The following is a 25449-nucleotide window of genomic DNA, read 5'->3' on the forward strand; positions in this document are numbered from 1 at the left end:
TAATTAATTATTTGGTATAAAAATACCCAAAAATATGTGTCACATCTAGGCATGAGTCCACTTCTTATATCTAAAATATTATTAAAAAATATTATCATTTTATTTTGATTAAGGTGGTTAGACATGCACCTACTTCATATTTTTGTCCTAAAATTTTTGTACTATTGCATTAAACTTCAAAATTTTGATAAATCAATTCTATCTTTCTTCAGATAAGACCTAGTAGTTCAAAAACTAAATTAAATTTCCTACAAATTCTTTTTTGACAAATTTTTTATTGAAAGTTCAAAAAAACTTTAAAATTGCAAATCAAGTTGACATAATCTTGATTTGCTAATTTTTCATTGAAGGGCATAGTTTGCTTGGCCATGATCCTGCACATACCCTTACAAGTGGTAGGTGATACTATTCTTCCTTGATTTTATCAATATGTATATGAAATTTTATTTAAGATACTTTAAGGAGGTGCATCTAGTCTCATGTGCCCTTTGTTTTATTAAAACCAAAATTTAAAAAATTCTATTTGGATTGATATATAAAGTTTATTCCTATTAAAAAAAAAGCTATAAAATTAAGTTTAAATGGAACATCAGTTCGTGTCCTTCTTATCCAAATTGAATGTAAGTATGAATCAATCTATTCATCAACATGAAAATATAATTAAGTTCAAGGGAACACATCTAATCACAATAATAGTTGCACTAGTTAAAACATGAAAGGAAAAAGAAACACTTTATTCCTATAAATACATTACTATATATTTGGGTGGGTATTGACTCCATAATTTCATTTTCATCCTTTGTTACAAACATTCCATTTTCTATAGATTTTCAAACACTTGACTTCCATTTACTAGAGGAAACCTTAAGATAGTAAGATGTGTGCTTGTTCAATTGAATTTACTAACAAATCATTTTATTCCATCAATCTTTCCTTGTCTTGGAATGATGTGAGCTAGATTGATTGCCTTGAATTGGTAACCACCACCCATGCATAATCATCTAATTATAAAATGCCACATTTCAAAAATCAAATGTCCATTAAGGATCAAAATCGTCATCCTTTTATTCAAGTTACAAAAATTAAATGTCCATAGACATAGTGTACAAGGTGTGGCTATTTCTACAAATCATTTTGAGGAAGGGTAAGACAAGCTTGCAGGTAATATCACTAATTGGATGGATAATAAATCATATTGGTTTATAGGAAAGGAAATAAACTAGTCTAAATCAAAATATGGAACCGTGTGGTTAAGGCATAAATTTATCATTGAGACTATCAATTATGAAGATTGAAGAGCTAATATGAATATTCTGAATTGGGCTTTTCTTGGATTGACTTAATAAATTAAATATCTAGTAAACCTTGTATTAGTCTATTTAAACATTCTTTGAAGGTGTTGGGTCTATGCAAAAATCCATGCAAGATTGTCAAAGCATTCAGAAAGCTATACCAGTCAAAGATCATTGCCTTATTATATTATTTGGTTAATATAAATCAGATTTGCATGAATTATTCCAAAATTTTATATTTGTAAACTCAAGAAAATAGTTTAGTGAATTAATCTCCACATTGCGATTGTCTAACTAATTATATCATATATGGTCTTCTACATTTCTATCATAGTTTTGGGTCAATATACTATTGGGTGTAACACAAAGATTTGATCAAAACATTCTAGCTATTTCTTTTCAATTTTCAATTGTTGATCCAGTTTATTTTGGTTGTCAATATTCAAGAAAATTTGTGTATAAATAGTATGCATACCCCTTGAAACCAGAAAAACACATGCAAAAACATCATCAATTACACCATAAGAACACTATAACCCTTGTCGCGATTGAGTGGCACAATTTGTGGCACCACTATTTTTGGGATGACTTTTTGTTAGCACTAAATTACAGCATAAATGCAACCCCCTGAACACTCTAAATAACTTGCCCATTCCATGGCATTAACCTTGAAAATGGTTAGGGATAATTTGACTTTGATGGTGCCCCTAGGGACAACCTAGGCCATGTAGGGCCAAATGCATACTTAGAGATCATGATGACAATATTTTATTGTTCAAATCTAGGAAGTTTTCCAATTTTAACAATTAATAAAGAAGAGTTATTGGTGGTTTGGTTTGGGATTCCCAAAATTGTATTTGGAATGAGACTCCATGATGGGATAAACACAATTTGGTGCAATTAAATGCTAAATTAGAAGTTCAATAATCTACTACCTCACATTTGGCTAGTGCTAACCAAATTGAATGATTTCAAAATTTCACACATCTATCATGAACGAAACATGGAGGCAAAATACTATTGGAAGTGGTTATTGAGATGAAGGAAAATGCCAATGGATTAGTTTTGGTTGACTTGAATCACCCCAAAAATGAGTATGTGTCACTAGAAAGGATACCCAAAAGCTTTGCATTGATGTACAATTCAAATAAGTATTAATTTTCTAGAGGAAATTGGTGGCAACCAACTTCATTAGCTAATGAAATCTATTGATGGTAATCAATTTTGATGGATAGTTATATTTTGAGACCAAGGAAAAATCTCCAACATTTACATCTGAGATGTGTAGCTAGACTTGAGGAATTTCATAAGTTTATTGAAACAAATTAAATATATGGTGAGTGATATGAATATGATTAAACCAATCCACAATTGAGAGTGATTCGAGGAAATTGTAGTCATGGTGGACAATTGCATTGTTGTCATAATTGTAAAATGGTATAAAACATGAAAGAAGTGTTGTGGCTTTGGTTCTATCTATAAATACTTATGAACACTAATGTCATGGAGTTTCTCACAAAATTTAATCAGATCATTTTACAATGTCATGTTCAATACCAGTGTCTTTTAAACTTAGTCTTTAATTACAGAGATATTTATTATAATATTTTTTTAACAATTAGTTTACATTAATATTTTTTCAAATCTCTAGATAATATATATTGTATAGCCTCACTTGTGATATTGTTGTAGTCTTTGGGGTAGAGGATAGGTGCAACAAATGTTGTGCTATGTTGTAGAAGAGCCACTAGAAGAAGCAAACAGTTGACAAAGATTTAAGTGAATTGTAATATCTTCTATTGTTTTTTCTTTTTCTCCTACCATGAAGTATACTTAGTGCCCTTTACTTACTTAATAGAAAATATATTGATTTTAATATATATCATCTTTATTTAAGTACTATTTTTTTGGTTCATTTTTAGGTTCCCATTCATTTATAGTAAAATATTTAGTTGTCAGATTGATGTTATAAGGAAGGCTCTTGTAGAGGATGAGGAGGTTGGTTTCTCTTTGTGTTTTTGGATACATGCTCTTACTATCTTGCTGCTACAGAATAGGTGGAAGATGCCATGGTTCATATCAAATCTTTCATTATTATATTATAATACTATTTGAACTTTGAAGAATTTAATCAAATTAAAAATTCTTTTGGTTGGAGCATGGAACCCAAAGAAGCCCACATATTCTAAGGAACAACAGGGCCAATAATAGACTCTTAAGAGGATTTGAAACTCATTAACATCCAAGGAATGTAGATAGGTGGCGGGTGGGGATTCAATGTCCTTATAAACTCAACCAAAGCACCCTCAAGGACATCTGCAAGTTTTCTCTTTGACCTTACAAGGGGATTCTTTTCTCACATCAACCTTAACAAAGTAGACTCCACAATTAGATTCTATCTCCTTCCCATTAAAAGTAAAATGTAACATTGTAAAAGAAAGTTTTTTAACATAGGGTCTTTTGACACATGTTGGTTGCATAACGAACCTAAAGCCCTTCTCCAAATTTCCTAAACTAACTAGCTCCATCTCATACTTCATGATATTGTTTAAATGAACCTTCTAATAAAAAGCTCAACACAACATAGATAAGTGTTATGCCCAGTGGAAGTGATGTAGCCAAGAGGCCAAATAAAAAAGTATCTAATCGTATAGACAAAGCTTAGAGATTAGTTTAATATTGTTGGCTAACTCCAAACCAGCTTTAATAAAACCACAAAATATAGCACATAGAAAAATTATTCTAATGTTTGTGATAGCTATGAAAACAAACTAACCAATAATAGGCAAACACTAGGGAAAATAATAACAAAAGAATTAACAATTTCATGATGAATTCAACTAGTCTATATGTGTCAATCTGAGAGTATAATCTTGCACAAGGTGTCCAAGCGGTATGCATTCAAGGGATGATAGTTGTGAAGTGAGGGATTATGAATGCAACTACAACACTTAAAAACAAATGTGCAACAAATCAAAATAATTCTGTGATAGGAACTAGCACTTCTATTAGTAGAAACTAAAACACTCTCTTAAAGTAATCTATTCTAAACTTACAATAAATAAATAATATGCTAAGATATGATATTTAAAAGCATTATTATTTAAAACTAACCAACATATGAAAATAAAATGGATTTTAAGACACTGTCTGGTAGATAATTTGCATGAATATTTAGTATTGAATCTCATTAATTTAACTATAGTTGTAATCAAACAAAATAACCATTTCATAATGCTTAGAATTCAAAAGCCGATTCAATCATATGTATTGTAGGATAATCGACTAGATAATACGTTAGACATAACACACAAAATACAGACTTCTAACTAATGCAAAATATAAAAATTTGTCACCAAACATTCCAAGAGTGGGCCCTTCCTTTGGTTTGCAAGGTGAGTGAAGAGAAAGATGTCTATTTATGTGGGTCTGATCAGCAGAACAAATATTTTATTCCTTAGATGAGAAACAGACAATAATACATTTCATCTACATTAGGTTGCTTATATATATACATAGTTGTAACAATTATACAACTATTGTGATGGTATGTACCATACGAAGAATAGTTTTCTGGTATAACAATACACTAGAAATTGAATCCAATCTTACAGTTTTATGCCAAGAATAGCCAACATTTTGTTGTTTGCAACAATGGTATTATCTTCAGCCAACATGGTTTGAAAATAGTATTTAAACAATTTAGAATGTATTGATTTTGATTTCCATGTGAGGCTTAGAAATATTTCAGTTTTAAGATCTTTGTTTGGTTTAATTGTGCACCACTCACAACAACTAAGAAATGTGCTATTAGTTGAGACTTTTCTATTTGCTAGTAATTCTTGTTTGTTCTTCACCATAGGCTACCAAATTACATGGTTGTAATATGTATATTCCTTATTTGTTATGCCAACTTGACTATGGGGAGGATTCACATATTCAAAAGTAGTTTGAGTAGAAATGGAAATAAGAATGGTGGATATTCTTCTCCATCTAGCAGGTGTGTCTTTTATTGCTAGCTAAGGCTTGCGGGTTTCCTCATTAGTTCTTGTTGGAAATGTGACAAGATGTTCCCATCAAGGAAGAAATAGGAGCATTTGTTCCAGACAGTAGGATAGCGTGAAAATAAAGATTAGTAAAAAAAAACCAATAATGAATTTTCCATATTTTAATCCCAAAAGAATATTAAATACTACTTATTTATATTAAACCATATTCAACGTAAAAATGGTAATAATGAGATGGAATGGAATGGAAATAGAATAGAGTAGTGAGTATGAAAGTACATGAAATGGATTAAAATATGGCATAAAATGGGTCATAAATGGTGCTCATCAACCAATAGCATCAACAATTTCATTAATATTACCTTCATTCCAAATTTCTAACAAGAGATTTAGGAGATGAACCTAGATAGAAGCCAATTTAATCTTGGTAACATCAAGCCAATAGATCATCTTCTTAGAAGGCCTTACCAAGAAACTAGGGTTCTTCTTGAAGATCTCAAGAGTTTTCCTTAAATATGTTAGTATTTAGAAGCCAAACAACAAATAAATGAGTTATATTTGGTTTTTGGCCAAATAACCTCTCAAAAAGAGAAAGATGAAATTCTTTTAGAGCTTTTCTACACAAGCATTAGAAAGTATGAATAAAGAAGTCCTGTGAAGAGAATGGAAATCAAGAAGCATCAACCTCAATGTCATCAAGCCCTTCCTTGTCTTTGACTTTGGTCCATTTACTAACTCTTCCTCTCCCACTGTGGGCTTCCAATAGAATGTCAATGACCTTTTCATCAAACTCCAAATAATGCTTCTCCCACCCAATCAACTCTGGTTGTGAAGTCATCCCCATTGTCTTTGGCATACCTTTAACCTCCATCAAGAGCCAAAGATAAATATTATATTGTCAAGATAAATTTATTACTTTCATAAATGGCACAAAAGTTATATAATTATTAATTTAAGACCCTCATATCTTGTAACTCAAGTCTTTCAAATGCAATCTCTTTTATTCCTTTAAGTTATATGGGAGGACATGTTGCATACAGGAACTTCGATAGAGCCCACAAATTTGGTATCAAAATTTATTAGAACATGAGATTTATAAAAATGATCAAACATAGATACTTTAGATAGATCTAAAGGTTATACACCAAACAAAAAATATGGAATAGTCAAAATCTGTGTTAAATTAAGATAAAGGAAGTTATCAATCATGATTCATTACAATTTATGTCATTTTTAAAACTACAAGAGTCAGGTAAGCCCACCTTGTCATTTTTAAAACTATAGGAGTTCGGTAAGCCCACTTAAAAATAAATTGAATAGGCCAATGGGATTAGAGAACAAGGAAATTGGAACACAGACCAGAGAAGCATGAAAAAGGAGAAGTTCAAAAAGCCAAACATATAATGTCAAATAATACTAGACCACTCAAGAATAGTAAAAGATGCATTGCTAATGACAAAGTTAACTTTGTACAGACATGACTTATTAACTCAATATGTTTATTTATTTATTTGACATTATCCTTTGAGTTAAAATTCATTGTTGGTTTCTAGTAGATCTTGATACATCTAGATCATTCTACATGCTTGAGATAATTACCAATGGGGAGATGGAAATGTTTTTGCTGCCCCTCCCTAGAAATTAAATCTCAAAAGGAAAGAAAACTAACAAATCATCTCATTCTAGTTCTTGATCAAAGACTAGAATTTGCAAAATGTTCAAACTTGAGATATATTTCACAAAAAGGCCATATAGATCTAGAAATGGTTATAGTTGGTAGCTTTCACCAAATGAGCATCTTTAAGACACAAAAAATATTTCAACATGAAGATAGTAGAAGGTTAGCCCTGATAGTCAACTTATGTTTAAAAATAAACAAAATATCAAGCTATTTTTTTAAAACACTCTAGCCACACTAGAGCTCCCTGTTGAAGACACATTAAAGCTCCAATACTAGTGAGTTTGGAACTTTAATAGCCATGAATCTTAAGCATCTACCACTGCAAAACTGGCTGCTGGATCTTCTTCTCCTCAAAATACTATTGTGAGTTCTCCATGAAAGGCAAAAGTCTACTACATGATTCAAAATCTTCAAGGTAAAATCTTTAATATAACATCTCTGTAAGCGCTCCATGAAAGACAAACTATTTTTAACAAAATTGAAAGTCACAATTAGTATGTAATTACATGTGGCATATAAAAAGTGACACAACAGAGGTGGCAAAGGTTGTGTGCTATGGGGGAATATTTTCCCCAAGTCCCCAAATCTCAAAAATGTCCCTCTACTAGGGGCATAGAGTTTTTTGATGGGGACATGTCCCCATGGATCAACTATTACTAATTTACTACCTAATAAATTATATCATATTGTAGATAATAGATATACTACAAAAAGAATCCATTAGAAGGTCAGATCAGAGGCTATAGTAAGATAAAAGCCACTAAATTAAAATAACATTTATAGTTGGCACAAAGCCTACACTATCAAGGAATTCATATTGACTATATAAAAAGGAATTAAAATGAAGTTAGTATCTATGTTGATGTTACAAATAAGCTGAATAGGTAAATGGGATTAGAGAACAATGAAAAAGGAATACGAACCAGAGAATCAAAAGAAAAGGAGAAGCTTTAGGTAAATGGGATTAGAGAACAATGAAAAAGGAATACGAACCAGAGAAGCACAAAAACAGGAGAAGCTCTACAAGCCAACCAAATAATGTCAAATAATATTGTACCACTCAAGAATAGTGATAGATGCATTCCTAATGAGAAAGTTAACTATCTATAGACATGACTTATTAACTCAATATGTTTTTTTGTTTATTTGGCATTCTCCTTTGAGTTAAAATTCATTGTTGGTTGCTAGTAGCTGTAATGCCCCAACTAGAGATGCTTGGATATAAGGATAAATATAAGCCAAGAGAGTTAAAATTCATTGTTGGTTGCTAGTAGCTATAATTCCCTAACTAGAGATCCTTGGATACAAGGATAAATATAAGTCAAGATAATAATTATATTTTAAACAAGAATGGATGCACATGACATACAGAATACAAGGATAAAAAAGATTGTAATAGAAGACTAACCAAACATCCTGACACCAACATATCTCCAAACTCGACTACTAACTACAGAAGATACACAACTGAATTCAAATAAAAATATTCTAAATTCAAAATTCAATACCAAAGGATTGAAAAGAACCTAAGAGGGTAGCCAAAAAACTTCATGAAAAGTGCCCTCTATCTGGCAAGACAATTTTTTATAGAAACTAGGCAATATTTTATATCAGCCCTATGCAATACTTTCCAGTGTCATACAACCTTTCTCAAGAAGGGGTGTAACACTTTTAGGGTTTAAGAAACACTTCTCTAAAGGGTGTGTGATACTTTACAAGTATCGTATGAAACTTCTTCAAAGGGGGTGTGATATCTTCTAGTATTGCATGAAAAATTAATTGCTAAGAGATGTGATACTTTTCGGTATCGCATGACATAACTCTTTTAGGCATGCAACACTTTATAATATCACCCCCTGTTGACACATTGTTTCCTAGGAAATGCATAAAATGCTCCAAGGAGAAGCTAAAGAGTTAAAAAGAGTTTAGAACCTCTAGATCAGGGAGTACTAGATCTACAACTTGAGGTGTAAACATCAAACACAATACTAAAAGATGGAAACTGCATATAACCATCTAATCAAGTAGTGAAGGGAAAGTACAAAAGGAAACATCATAGTGTACTAAACACAACATCACTATAAATAGAAGCAACAACATAATGAACATAATAACCAAACTAAGTATGCAGTTCCTCCCAACCGTAATAGCATAATAAGACCATCGTGGGCTGTAGCCATCACCTACATGTAAATTCCAAACTACCAATTAGATTTTTGGTACGATCTTATGAGGACATCACTACTAGAACATGCTACAACATAAGAATAAGGAAATCTAACATGCTAGAAGTAAAGGATAAGATAATCCTCCAAAATAGATAACATCATCTATCATATGGTAATCAACATAAAGAGCAAATGCATCAATAAACTAACATCATCTGAACATGCTATACAAGCATTCTAATTAAAGCATAAATCACAAGAAAGAATACTCCAAAACCCAAAGTAACAAGTACAAACATCCATCAATAGTTGCACTAGGACAATAGACCATCTCTATATATCAGTCCCTAGCAATGGTATAGGTAGCTACACTTCCCAACCATGTGGAACCTTTATGCCCACTACTGTCATGCTGATGGAGATAATGATCCAATCACAAACACTTATAAAGAAAATGTCCATGGCTAACACTCACACCAGATAGTATGATGACTAAAATAGTGAACATAGACAATGCATAAACTAGAGGTCTTGGTCAGACACTCAATGGGCTACTAAGAAGGGGCTAACATCATGGAGAATCACTTGGCATGCAAAAGCCCAAGCTCAATTTTGTATGGACTTAACTTCCCAATGGAAGGCTCTCACACTTAAGCATTATTTTATTATGTTAAATTTTATTACCACCTAGTGTTTTATCTAGTTATCACTTACTTAAAACTTCCTCTTCCAACCCTATGATGCCATGAACACCAGGCTATGAGATAGAAGTCCATTCCATATGCTACCCTACCCTACCCATGCTCATTCAACAATGAGTGCCTCTAGGCATGCAAATTCCAAACCCAACCCCAATGACCGTAACTTCTAGAATTACCATGTAAGATTGGGCCTCACAAGTCACCTAATAATTATACATGTACATACTAATTTGTGGCACAACACCATCACGAAGATCATAACACAAGGACTAAATGCGAACACAATGCAAAAAGTCACTCAATTGAAAATAGACTTGGGAGGATAGATGTGACATGCATCCCAATGCAACATAAAAGTGAAACATAGGTTTGACTAACATCAAAATGAATGATCTATGTCCATTACCAAACTCATGCCAAGAAAATTTGAGAAAATAGGGTGACACATAAAATGAGGTAAAATCCCCAAAAACTAGAAAAATTTAAAATTAAAACCCATTTGGTCTTTGGGCACAAAACCTTCGAAAATCTAATAAAATTTGAGTTCGAACATTGTATGTAGAAATGGATAGCATAATGACACAAAACTATAAACCCCCATCCCAAAAATAGGGAAATTGTTCATACCTCACCAACCAGGTAGAACCAACAAATAGAAATGGAGGGGAACACTAGTTCTTAGCCTCCTAACAAACTACTACAAAAATAGAAGCTAAAAAAAAGAATAAACAAGAAAATGGGAAAGCCCTAACTGATAGTAAAAGGGGCCAAAACTGAAATTAGCCTGATAAAATAAATAACCTACCAATACTGCTAAAAATGATGGAAAACCAAGGTCTCCCTAAGATGGATCCAACAAGACAGACCTCGTGAAGATCTCACACCTTTAGCTCTCACAATGAATAGAAAACCAATCCTTGAGAAAGAGGATTTCAAAAAAACTCTCCAATTTCTAAATTGCAAAATTGAAAAATGAGAAAACAAATCCCTTTTTTTAATACTTATTCATTTTTTAAGTGAATAATTGATTAGGCCAAATAGCAAGTTAGAGTAGCTAGACTCCGAATTGACTCAAATGAAAACAAGTTATTCCTTGCAACAAGAATTTTCCTAAGGCAAAGCTACCAAAAATTAAATTTAATAAGATTTAAAACCCAAAAACCCAAAATCATAGAAAAATCCTTAACAAATTTCATAATAATGTGAACCTCTAAATGCATAGACATACTCACTAGTCTAATCACATAATGAAGATGACTTCATGTTTAATAATAATTGAAAGGTTTAATTTAAACAATTAAATAACGATACATCAACCATACAAGGATGACATTGGTAAAATATGAATAACTAAATCACTAACTCCATGTACCACTACCAGGGATATAAATCTTGAACACTAAAAAACATGATCAATTGCAATTCATTTAATAACATAGTTAAAGCAAAAAATGCATTAAATAGCTAATTTAACTATTTATTCATTTACATCTAAGTAATCCATTTACATCACTCACATTCACATAAAGCATAAAGAGACAATATGAAGTAAATAACAATAGCATAAAATCCATCACATAACATAATCATAAAATATGTCCAAATTGTTAGAAATGCTTTAGAATAACTGAAAGCGGGGTTGAATTAGTTATTCAATGTCCAAATGTCCAATTCAAACCTTTTATCAAGTAAATTGTGCCCATCAAACTCTTCATTCATCCAAGCTTAAAATTTCATACTTTGCAAGTTATTGTAAATCAACATGCAAGCATAACACATAAAAAATCAACACATAACATAGTGATTTATGTGGAAACCCAATTTGGGAAAAACCACTAGTAACATGCTACTCAATTCTCACTCTTTTGATGTGATGCCCTGTGAAAGGCCTACCCTGTTAAAGGCTACAACCCACTATTAAATGTGACCTCATTAATGGATTTATATACCTTGTTAGAAGTGGGCCTAGTTAGAGGACTTTAGAACATTCACTTGGAATGCCACCCTATTAAAGGATTTACAAATGGCTATTAAACCAAACTAAGTCTATAGGATTTAACCCTAATTGATACAACTGCTAGAGAGTAACAATAAGGGGTTCTGACCTAATTGCAATTCACAACTTATCTTGTAAATCCAAGATCACTCTTCAGCTCTTCACATTGGTTGGCTTTTAGTCTCTGCAGCTCTGACAACTTGTCCTCCTTTACAACTTTGTCTCCTTGAGTCTTCATGCTCAATATACTAGTGCAATCATCTCTCTTTGACTGCCTATCGAAGCAAGGTCTCTATGCTATGTTCTTGATGTCTTCTCCTTCACACCCTTACACCACTTCACAATTTGGTACACTAGAATCTCTTGCTTCTTGGTCTATGATTCTTAAATAGAAGTTTGGAATTTCTTTTCCAACTTGATTCTTCCATCCTTTGATTCTTCTATATCACTCATAACTTGAAGTTCACTCGGCACACACTAGATTTTGCATTTGCTCAGGTCCAACTAAAAATTTTCTTGGCTTGAACTAGCTTGCTCTTCACTTACTAATGAACTTAGTTAAGCTTTGCAATCAACCTTGTTACAACTTATTCTTCTTAGGTTTCTAAGTGTGGCCAACATTTGTATCTTCCAGTATACTATCAATACATCATTACACCATTGTCTTAACTGATCCTTGTACTTCATTACAAAACCATAACTCAACCTTTCTCTTAGGTGCTCTTGTTAAATCTTGTTGATTAAATTGTCTTCATCAATCAACTAAGTGATAGTACTTGGATCTTATAAGAAATTGTCATTCCATAAAATAGTAAGTTTGACATCAATGACAAAACAATGATTGAAAACATTCTTTACCAACCAACTTCTTTCTTTGCAACAATCTCCCTCTTTGATCTTCAACAATGATCTTTTCAATCAGATTTCCAACAATCTCCCTCTTTGGCATTGATGGAAAACCAAACTTATCCACCATCAGACCAAACTATTCAACCAAGTTCTCAAAATCCTAAGTAGGTTAAAACAATAAGTCAAATGCCAAAAGGAAATATGTATTACCATTAGTTTTCACTTCTCCCTTCTCTAATCTACTATCCTAATTACTTTACTTCTACTTCTGCATATCTCTCCATCTATTTTTGGATTTGAAATCAGTTTGTTTACTGCTATTTCTCCCCTTATCCAATTGATAGTTGTAGATAAATTCTTTCTCCCTTTTTTTTTGTTGATAAGTTTCTGCATTATCTCCCTCTTTGACAATAATGCCAAAGACACATTACTTTAGCATCTTATCATGCAAGTATAGCATTTTCTGGAACTTTCAATTTCTCTCTCTCTCACCATGCTTGTGACTAATTTGTAACTTTTGCGCTTTGATTACTTCAGGCATGAATCCTAAAGTAAGTATCCTCTGCATCAAGGTAATATTTCAATGATCAACTCATTTGATGTAGGCCAATCTTTGCTATTGCTTAAGTAGCCTTGGCTAGGGGTATCGCCCCTAACTTACCTTTAAGGTATTCAAATGCATCTTTAGATAAAGCTTTTGTAAAGATGTCAAAAATTTTTTCCTTTGAACTAACATATTCCATCCTTGCTTGTCTTCCACCAATTCTCTTACATAGTGATACTTAATTGCAATATGCTTAGTTTTGGCATGCATCACAGGATTTTTTGATATGTTGATGGTGCTTGTGTTATCACAATAGAGTATCATAGGTTCAATTACCTCTTCCTTCATACCTTGCAACAAATGTTTGATCCATACAATATTAGTGCAATTGATAGTAGCTACAACATATTCAGCTTCTATTGTTGACTGTGATGTACAACTTTGCTTTTTGCCGGTCTAGGTAACCAATCTTTTCCCTAAGAAAAGTGCTCCTCCACTAGTGCTTTTTCTATCATTAATGTTACCTCCCCAATCGGCATCAGTGTAGGCTCTCAACTCAAAATTTTTATTTCTCTTGTAGTAGAAACCAAAGTCATGAGTTCCTTTTAGGTACCTCAGTATTCTCTTTACTACCATCAGATGATTTTCTCTGGGGTTAACAAAAAATCTTGCCACTACTCCAACTGGTAATGCAATGATTGGTCTACTATGTACAACATACTACAATTTACCAATCATTGACCTATACATTATTTGATTTGCTTCAATTGATTCACCATTCTTGGATAAATTATTTCCAGTTACCATTGGTGTACTGACTAGTTTTGAATCTTCTAATCCAAATGTCTTGAGTATCTCCTTGATATACTTGGATTAGGTTACAAATATGCCATGCATCATTTGATGTACTTGCAATCCAACAAAGAATTTGATTTCTCCAAACATTGACATCTCAAACTCATGTTTCATTTGATCAGAAAAATCTTTTCATAGAACATCTTTTCCTCCAAATATTATATCATCAACAAAGATTTCAGATATCAAAATATCTTTACCTTTTTCTTCCTTGATATACAAATTGTTGTTTTCATCTATTCTCTCAAATCCTATCTTCATAAGATATTTGTGTAGTCTCTCATACCATGCTGTAGGTGCTTTCTTCAAACCATAGAGTGCCTTGTACAATTTGCAAACCACATCCTTGTTGTTGTAATCAACAAATCCCTTTGGTTGTTCTATGTAGACTTCCTCTTCCAATATACCATTTAGAAAAGTAGACTTTACATCCATTTGGTAGACTTTGAAACCTTTTTAGGTAGCATATGCAAGTAGTGTTCTAACTCCTTCCATTCTTGCAATAGGGGCAAATGTTTCCCCGTAATCTAGTCCTTGTGCCTAACCTTTGCAGACCAGTCTAGCCTTATTTCTTGTTATCTCACCATTCTCATCAAGTTTTTTCCTAAACACCCATTTGGTACCAATTACATTCTTATCAGCCAGTCTAGGAACTAGGGTCTAGGTTTTATTCTTCTCAATCTGATCTATCTCATCTTTCATAGCTTTATACTAGTCATCAACTTGTAGTGCATCTTTCACTATTTTAGGTTCAATCATGTTCACTAGACATGTTTCATTCCTTAGTTTTTTTCTTTTCATTGGTCTGGCATCCTTGTCACCAATGATTTGTTTTGTAGGGTGATGTCTTCTCACATACTCGGCTAGTCTTGGTTCTATCCGTCTTTCCATGTTTGATTCTTTAGCTTCAAAGTCACTATGCACATCTCTTTCTTGTATATTATCATCTCTTTCATGAGTACTGGCTTCTAAGTTAGAATGTGCATTATCTTCATTTTGCAACTCAGTTTCTAAATGCAACTCAACATTCACTAGTTGTGACTCGGCTGATACTAAAATTTGTTGTTGATTCCCAACTTGATTGGTAGCATCATCTTCAGTAGACATTCCTATATAGAAGTATACAAAGGATTTGTATTCTTCTAGTTCCTTAGATTTGACTTCTGCATGCTTATCAAAATTTGCATTTGCACTCTCCACAATCTTGTTAGTGTTAGTATTCAAACAGTTATATGTTTTGCTTCTAGTGGAGTATCCAAGGAATCTGCCTTCATCACTCTTTACATCAAACTTGTCATTTCTAGTATCTTTAAGAATATAGAATTTACAACCAAATACTTTGAAATGTTTTACATTAGATGAGTGACCATAACATAATTCAAAAGGTGTTATATTTGTACCTTTCTTGACTTGGACTTGATTCAAAGTGTAAACAGTAGTGCTTACACCTTCTCTCCAGTACTTAAGAGTAACATTTTTCTCCATCAACAATGTTCTGGCATAGTCTATCACTAATCTATTCCTTCTTTCAGCAATACCATTCTGAGGTGGAGTTCTTGGTGCTGATGTTTGTCTCTTCATAAATTTTTCATTGCAAAATCTTTTAAATTCATTTGATGTAAACTCATCTCCTCTATCTGATCTTAGGCACTTCAGACTCTTTCATATTTCCTTCTCAACTCTGGCCAAATAGCACTTGAATATTTGAAATGCATCATATTTTTACTTTAAAAACATAGCAGTCATCATCCTAGAGTAGTCATCCACAAATAACATTATGCATATGTCTCCTTGGTAGCTTTATACTTCTATTAGACTACATAAGTCTATATGGACTAGCTCTAATACTTCTTTCGAAGTGTATGTTTCACTTTTGAAACTAGATTTAGTCATCTTTCCTAGTTGACATTGTTTACACATTGTATCTTTAGGCTACTTCAATTTTGGCAAACCTCTAACTTTCTTTTTTTTGCTGATGCTAATCAGATTGTCAAAGTTAACATGACACAATCTTTTATACCATAACCAAACATCATCAAGTCTAATAAGAAGACATGTTGCATCTTCCATATCTAGATAAAATAAGTTACTCCTTGTTTGTTTACCTTTACCTATTAAATTTTCATCAATGTCATAGATTTTGGCAGTTTTGTTTCCAAATTCTATTTTGCAGCCTACATTGCCTAACTATGATACACTTAGCAAATTGTAATTCAATCCTTCAACATAGTATGAATTATCACATGAGATTTTCTCTATAATTTTAATAGAACCTTTTCCTTTGATTTGACATGGAGCATCATTCACAAATCTAACACTATTTCCATCATATTGAGTAAAGGTAATAAATTTATTTTTGTCTCCTTTCATGTGATCTGAGCATCTACTATCTATGATCCACTTGTCATTTTTGTTCACATAGGTTACCAGTGTTGTTGCTTCATCTCCATTTGATTCATCCTTCATGGCTACATAGACTACTTCATCATCATTCTCATCAGAATCTTCTTCAATAACGTAGCATCTTTTGCATTTGTCCTTGTAATCTTTGTTATCATCTTCTCTTTTTTTGTTGTACTTGATTCCTTCTTTGTATTTCTTCTTCTATGTACCCCTTGCAGCAATATGTCCTACTTCATTACAATTAAAGCAAATGATAGGTAGCTTACCTTGGAATTTACCTTTGCCTCTATAAAATTTTCTGGCTAGTAATGCTTCCAATTGTTCCACATCTTCCTCATTTGTGTTGTTGTCACTGGATGCATGTTTTACTTTTCTACTCTTCTTGGATTTCACCTCCTTAGTGTCTTTCAATGTTAGCTTGGCCTTGAAAGAAGATTCAAGATTCTCAAGTCTATAGTTATCAAAATTGGACAATTCAAATGCAGTGAGTCTTCCTACTATTCCTTCAAAAGTCAGTGCATTATCTAGTGTACATCTTAACTCTTGGATGGCTAAAATTCTTATAGGATAGATAGGGAGTAGTGTTCTTAAGTATTTTTTGTTGATAGTATCATCTTCCAATTGACTGCCTAAACTTCTTATTGCACATACTACCTCTTTCATTCTAGCAACATATTGAGCAGCATTTTCTCCTTCCTCCATATTCATTTCATCAAACTTTCCTCTAATGCTTTCTCTTTTTGCTCTTTGAAAATTTTGATCTCCTCCATAGATATCTATTAAGGCTCTCCATATTTTGAATGTAGTGTCACATCCTTTGATGTCATCAAGTTTAACATAGCTGATTGCAGAGGCAATCTACAACATTACCTAATTGTTCTCCTTCCTTTTGTTCAAATGATCTACAGAAAGGGGTCTAGTTGGATCTACATGTTCCACTCCAATTGAGGTTTTTGCATAGTCACCTATTGATCCAAGGTGCAACTTCATTAGACTTTTCCATGTAGCAAAGTTGTCTCTATTGAACTTGGAAACTTCTCTCTTAGACATCTTGATCTTCCTGCTTCTAGTACCTTTATACTAAATCAGTAGATGGCTCTAATACCAATTCTTAGAAATTCTTTAAAATAATTGAAACGGGGGGGGGGGATGAATTAGTTATTCAAGGTCTAAATGAATTTAAATTTTTTATCAAGTAAAGTGTGCCCATCAAACTATTCACTCAACCAAGCTTAAAATTTCATACTTAGCAAGTTACTGTAAATCAACATGCAAGAACAACACATGAAAAATCAACACATAACACAGTGATTTATGTGGAAACCCAATTTTTAAAAAAACCACCAGTAGCATGCTACTCAATTCTCACTCTTTTGAAGTGATGCCCTGTGAAAGGTCAGCCATGTTAAAGGCTACAACACACAGTTAAATGTGACCTGGTTAAAGGATTTATCCACTGTATTAAAAGTGGGCCTGGTTTAAGGAGATTAGAACATTCACTTAGAATGCCACCCTGTTAAAGGATTTACAAATGGCTATTAAACCAACTTAAGTCCATAGGATTTAATCCTAACTGATAGAATTGCTAGAGAGTAACAATAAGGGGTTTTGACTTGATTACAATTCACAACTTATCTTGCAAATTTTAGATCACTCTTTAGCTCTTCACATTTCCTAGCATTCAATCTCTATAGCTTTGAAAACTTGTCCTCCTTTCAAGCTTTGTCTCCTTGAGTCTTGATGCTCAATGCACTAGTGCAATCATCTCTCTCTGACCACTTATCAAAGAAGAGTCTCTGTGCTCTATTCTTCCATCTCCTTGATGTCTTCTCCTTGATACCCTTCAACTGTTGGAATATTCAAATAGGAATAATGCTTCTAAGAGGGGGGGTGAATTAGAAGTACTATACTTTTACCATTAAAACTTTTTAACTGAAAGTAGATTGCATGCATAGAAACATATCAAAAAATTATGAGAAACACATATGCATCACCACATAACACTTGAGATTTGGTAACCCAAAAACCCTCCATAAATAAGAAGGTAAAACTGGGGTGGGGATGATACCCACAAAATCACTACAGTATTAATGTTTAACCACTTTTGATGGTCAACCCTATTAAAGGCTTTACACTATATCAATAGTAACCTAGTTAAAGGATTTTCAAACACTTTACATGAAGTGTTAACCTATTAAAGGATTTAAAAAATAGTTGTTAAGCTAACCTATCACCATAGGGTTTCCCTTCTAATACAATTGCAAGAGATTATTATGTATAATAAACTTGATACAGGAACTTGGTCTACTTTCTCTGATCTTGATCCTCTGAGATCTGATACTCTTCACTCTGAAATAGTTTCCCTTACACACCCTTGTCCATTCACTTCCTACTTTCAATGAGATTTTGTCTTCCTTATAAAGACAATTGAAGACTTAGGGTTAGGTATGGGTCTAAGATCCATATTGAATCTCTATTTCCTTCTCATTCCTTGCACTTTTGTTGTTGGTTGCATGCCTTCTCAATTTTTCTTATTGGTTGGATGTAGATTGTATAGGAAATGCAAAAGATTTGATCTTATCAATTTAATCCTTCCAGATTCATCATAGGTCAGCCATGAAAATGGTTTACATCAAAATTTGTAAAGTTACAAACTCATATGTGCATTCTATGTTGTTCAACACTTACTAATTCCTGATGCTCGACACTTATAACAATCTAGCTTACTCAGCTCCTGTTGCATTCCTATTTTTCTTGGCATCGTCTATGACTCGGCACTCAAATATCACTCGATACTTGTATCATGCTCGACACCTAAAGTCATTTGATACTTTGATCTTCACTTGGCACCTAAAGGCTGCTCGGCACCAAAAGATGACTCGACTCATGTTGTGGCTGGACATACGTAGTGTGCTCGGCTCCAATGTAGAAAATGGTTAAGTTTGTTGACACTCAAGTGTCAAAAACCATTCTAAGACCAAGAATCTCCCCCTTTGACATGAGTGACAAAAAAAATTAACTGACCTTATGAGTACATTCACTATTCTACTCAGTATACATACAAAGATTAAAGAAAACTTGATCAAAATTGTGTAACTTACAATATATATACCTCAAAAATTTTGTAACTCCCCTTGAGTTGATTGTGCCATTATCTGTGCTATCTTGGTAACCAAAATTTTGTGCTGTCTATCATGCTGTCCCTTTTATCTTGTCTCCCCCATTCTCTTATCTCCCCCATTCATCTTATAATATCTCCCCCTTTTTGACACTTATGTCAAAGGGCACTAAGGGTTAAGACCATATTTCACCAAAAATGTGTTGTTTACCTCCATAATCATCCTGAGAGATGCATCCCAATTGTTCAAAGAAATTTCTAATAACTTATGCTGGATAGCAGTCTCTGTAGCAAGGTGAATAAGCCCATCTAGAGTAGAAATATGAGGATCATTCTTGAGAATAGTTTCTACATAGAGTTGTTCTTTATGGAGTACTTCCAAATGTGGGGTAATGGAGGATTGGAGCTGTATCAGTTTTGCCTTGATGGTGGCCTCTTCTGATATTAATACAACTATTTCTTTCTGAGTGTGAAGTGTTTGAGCAAAATGCTTCTCACTTTGAGCTGGATCCTTAGGTAGTTGCATGCTTGAAATATTCAGATTCCTCTCCAAGCTCATTGTCCTCTTGCTGGTCTCTTGTGTGAAGTATGAAAAGTCACACAACTTTTTGTACAATGAGAATATATTCTCAAGTACCTCTTTCACTCTGTCTATGACCTTTGTCAATTCAACTTGGGAAAGTGCAATTTGACTAGGCATTTTTTCATTTAATTTCATGTAAAGTTTTCTTATGTTTATACTCCTTCTTGAGTATCTCTTGCCTCTTTCTTCTATTTAATGCTTCCTACACCTCATTGATTTGATCAATGTTTATTATTTTTGAGTTATAACTTTGTATGACTATCTCCTCATCTAATTCTGGGTCTCCATAGTGAATTACCCTTGCAACTTTTGTAGCACTTGATCCTGGTGCTGATATTTGCAGTGGTTGTTGTGAAGGAGTTCTCAAGGTAGGAAAATTTATCAATGTTTGTATTGACTCTTACTCTTTAGGGGTTTCCTCTATTTTCTCCTCCTGTTGTCTACTACCTTGATCAATTATAGTAATTTTAGGAAGTGCACCTTGTGTTTGTGCTGTAGGATCAGATGTAATAGTCTGTCATGTTTGTTCTATTTCTTTTACTCCTGTTGCACTTGGCTTCTTTACTATGGTGTCAACTATGCCTGATGAAACAACTGTTGGCATTCAAAATTGACCACTACTAGCTGTAGAGATGTTGGAAGGTGGTTCTTGTGGATTCACCTTATCTCTAACTATGTTTTCTACTAGTTTTTGTAATTCATCCACATTGACCAATGTTGTATATGTACATAATTTTGCTTGTTGTGTGGATTGGTCAAGGATTCTTTTGAGATCATCTCCAATTAATGGATTGATGTTCTGAGTAGAAGTTTAGAGCTGTTGCCATTTTAGTTTGCTTTTGTGTTTCCTCATCCTCTGTTTCTTTCTTTTCTTCTCCCTTCTTCTCTACTTTTGTCTTCTCTTCTCTCCTTTTTCTTCTCTCTTCTGGTGGAGTAGTAGCTTCTTCCTTGTATTCTTCTTCAAGAAAATCTTCAATCTTTTTGTACAAATTCTTCCATGATTTTTTTGTTCTTTGTACAATTTCTTCCATTTTGTTTTGGAGAATGAAGAATACCCTGTACTTAGGTGTAAACCTAGTATTGTGCCTTTTGACTACTTTCTCTATTTTCTCCTTAGTCAAATCAGGCAGTAAGCTTGCTAGGGTTGATTCTCTCATCTCCTTCTCCATTTTCAAACAAAAATGCCATCTGTCTTCTACAATTTTAGATAGTTCATTTGGAAATCATCCATCTAGTTCAAGAGGAGTATATTTGAACCGTGTCATCATTCCATAAACTTATTCTTCTATTCTATTCTATTCTTCTTTAGTGAACTTATTGAAATCAACTTTATTTATGTTGCTTAAGTCACCATTTCCAATCTTTTACATAATGCATCAACTGAAAAATGGCTTACCTTTTCAGACTGATCTTCCTCATCAGTGTCAGGTTGAGCCACATATTTTCTTCTTTTCCTTAGCTCTTCCTATGCATTCTTGATTATTTTCTTCTTTGAATTTTCCTCTTTAGCTTTTTGTGTGGAGGCCCTTGTTGCACCTCTGGTTGTTGGCTTTTGAGGTGATGGCATGGCAGATTTCTTTGGTTTAGGCTGAGCTGGAGGCTGTTCTGTTTCCTTTCTTTTCTTTGGCTTGGCTTTAGTTTGTGCTTCCTTGGCTTCTTCTTCCTCAGCACCTTCCTCTGTATCTTCACCTAGGCCTTGAGTTAATTCCATTGGGCCTTGTTCTTGTTCATCCTCATTATCATCATCATCATCTTCTTCTTCTTCTTCTTCTGCTTTTGCCTCAATTCCTTCACCAAATTTCTTCTTAATTTTCTTCACCAATTTATCTTTCTTTTTCATTATAGAGAAAATCTTTAATTCCATATTCACTTTTGACTTTACCACATCATAAGTGCCATAGTGTGGTGCACTCTTGTCTGTCTCTTCTGCCAATAATGCAGTTATTGTTGCAGAAGCTTCATCTATGTTGATCTCATATCCAAATGGCCTTAGCCATCTCACCCTAGGAATAGCTACTTGGATATAGGTAAAGTCAATATCAACTAAGAAGCATATATTATTAATATGTTTTTCCACTAAGGAAACTAGTATTCTCACCCTTTGCTTCATGGATTTATTGAAATCCTCAAAATAGCTTGTCATTAGGGTATCAAAATTTTCTCCCATTTGTCCTATATATTCATTAATTTGAGAGATGATAGTTCTATCATTTCTCCATGTAATTTTTCCAAAAGAGGTAAATTCATTCTGAACATAAAAGAATATACAAACCAAAATTGCACCAAATTTGCATTGGGCACCTTTTGTCCTTTTTATGGCATCTAGGTTTTCATTAATCTATTGTAATTGCACTTATACAAGATCATAAGTATGATCCTTTTTCACCAATTTGTAACCTACATCTACTGCAATACATGGCACATTGTTGAGTCTACTAGATTGATAGAATTTGTGGGCAATAACTCTAACAACAAACTCAACTAGAGGATCCTGAATGGTGTGAATTGTCATTCCTCTTTTGTTCCACTGAGCATCTGTGTTCTTTTCAATCACCTCCTTGGATTCACTTCTCAAGGTCTTACTCCAATCTAGGGTAGGATATCCAGTTACCCTATGAATTATTCTTTTTGTGATCTTGATAGGGACATCTTCTAACCACAAACTACCATCATGAATTTTGCTTAATACAAGTCCGATCGGCTCTATTTTAAATATGGTGGGAAAACTCAAAACTCATGTCAAACCCTTCCCTTCAACAATTTTGAATTCATCTTTCAAGACTCCATCGACACACAGCTTTGCAAAGGCTTCTCTTATTTCCATGTCTCCTAGGGCTCCTATCTTGCAATTATAGCATCTCCTTACATCCTGAACCATAACCAGGTTTGGAGGTATGCAAGAAAGGGCTCTAGCTAGGTTGTTCTTGTATGCAACTTTAGGAATAGGGAGAAAATCAAGCTACCTAACCTCATTAGATACTAGCTGAACTTCAAACGACTCTTTGTCCTGGGTTTTCTTAGAACCTGAAGCCATTTATGCAAACAAGGGTTTCCTTTACACAGAAATATGAAACTGTGTAGCTTGGAACAAATGAAAATACCCCAAGATCGATGAAAACATGTTGTAAGAGGTTGCAATCTGCTTGGGATGCTAGATTCTCTACTATGAAATCACTCTATTCTTTTTCTTTTCTTTGCTTCTTGATCACGATGAGGAAAAATGATTAAAATTTTGATAATATACCCTATTTCCATGACATTAAATGCTTAACTACCCACTCAGCTTCTAAAGGATTTGAACATTACTCGACTTGCACTACATTTCCACTTTACTTAGCTTCCATAGGAGTTACTCAACTCAGCATCAGTAATCAACTCGATCGTTGTTAGGAACTCGACATCCACTAGAGTTTTACTCAGCCTGTGAGGACAACTCGGCAATTTTGTGAGAATCTTCATATAATGACTTGCCATCTTTGTTTATGCTTATTTCTCCTTTTTAGTACTTCTTTTTCTTAGGACTGATGTATGATATAAATTTTTATATTAGTCCCATACACCTTTCTCATGCTTAGTTTGATGAAGTGTGATCACTTGACCCATTGGGTGAAGTGGTCCCTTCACTTGATGTGCTACACTCTTCTTTCTTCTTCCAAGTCCTATTCATTTTTCCTCTTATTTTCTCAACATCAATCTTTTCTTTTTCTTTGTTGGATTCATTTTTTGGTGCTTTTACCTTTGTTGGACAATTCCTGCTGACATGTCCAGTTTTCAAGCAACTGAAGCAAGTAGTTTGGTTCAACCATCTTTTATAGTTCCCCTTGAAATGTGTTCTTATGCAGTTCTGGGCTATATGACCATATTCTTGACAATAATGAAAACTATATCTTGTATTGTAGTCCCAATTGTAATGATTTTAATTTCCTTTTGTTTTTGCTGGTTGATTTGATGTCCACATAGGCTTTGATCTGCATTCAAAGGCTCTATGTCCATGCTTCTTACAATTGTGACAATTTCCATCAAATCTTTGTGTCCTTGTGACTTTGGATCTATAATCTTGTGTCATATGTCCTTGCATGTTACACTTGTTATAGTAACTCTTTCTTTTGGATGTGTTAGGTTGATTGATTCTTCTACTCCTGCAAACATTAGCAGTATGCCCCTTTTTATTAAAGTAATGACAAGTGGGTTTAGAATCCTTACCTTTGTCACTTATTTGCTCAACACTTTTTGATGGTTCCCCAAATTCAATGCTTTTGTATCCAAGTCCTGATATATCATGGGATGATTGTGGAAATCTCATCAACTATTCAAAGTACTTGATGGCTTCACTTGACTTGTTGAGATTCTCTGCTATCTCTTTTTCTCTGTTCAATTCATTTTGCAATTGTTCATTCATCATACTCATAATAGAGATCTCAATATCTTTCATATTGAGTTCATGATGCAGGTTCATCATTTGGGCAAGTGTATCCATCTGCATGTTTGAGATCCTTGTTAATTCAGTACATTTGTCTTCTAGTCTGTTTGCAAGATTCCTTTTGTCATCTTCTATCATGACTCTATCCTCAACTACTCTCTTCTTTTGTTCAGTGATTTCACATAACATTGTGGCCTGTGATTCATGTTCCATCTTGAGAGATCTTATCTCTTCTGTTTGAATTTTTTTTTTCTCCATCAGTTCTGCTATTGCTGCATCAAACTCTTTAGTTTCTCCATTGGTGAACACTTGGGTGGTATCAATCTCCTTGTAGTGAATATCATTTTTAGCTATGGCTATCTCCTTCCTTGTTTTCAAGGATTTTTTCATTTCCTCTCTAGCTTCCTCTACCTTGTGTAGGGAATGATGCACATCTATCATCTGTTTCTCAATGATCTTTCCAAGTTTGAAAACTTCCATCTTTAGATCTTTTCCTCCAAGCTATTAGGCTTCTCCTTGAGAGAACTATGCTCTGATACAAATTGTTGGAATATTCAAATAAGAATAATGCTTCTGAGAGGGGGGTTGAATCAGAAGTACTTTACTTTTACCATTAAAACGTTTTAACTAAAAGTAGATTGCATGCATATAAACATATCAAACAATTATGAGAAACACATATGCATCACCACATAACACTTGAGATTTGGTAACCCAGAAACCCTCCAAAAATAAGAATCTAAAACTGGGGTCGGGATGATACCCACAAAATCACTGTAATAATAATGTTTAACCACTTCTGATGGTCTTCCTTGTTAAAGGCTTTACACTA

General features: G+C 33.5%; 1 pseudogene; it reads left to right on the top strand.

Moving 5' to 3' along the window:
• LOC149546469 (F-box/LRR-repeat protein 10-like) overlaps nt 1-25449 on the top strand; it is a 56305-nt pseudogene that overhangs the window by 16761 nt on the left and 14095 nt on the right.

Source organism: Cupressus sempervirens, chromosome 7 (genome assembly GCF_028749045.1).
Source record: "Cupressus sempervirens isolate cs-2001-9-10 chromosome 7, ASM2874904v1, whole genome shotgun sequence".
NCBI classification, from domain to species: Eukaryota; Viridiplantae; Streptophyta; class Pinopsida; order Cupressales; family Cupressaceae; genus Cupressus; species Cupressus sempervirens.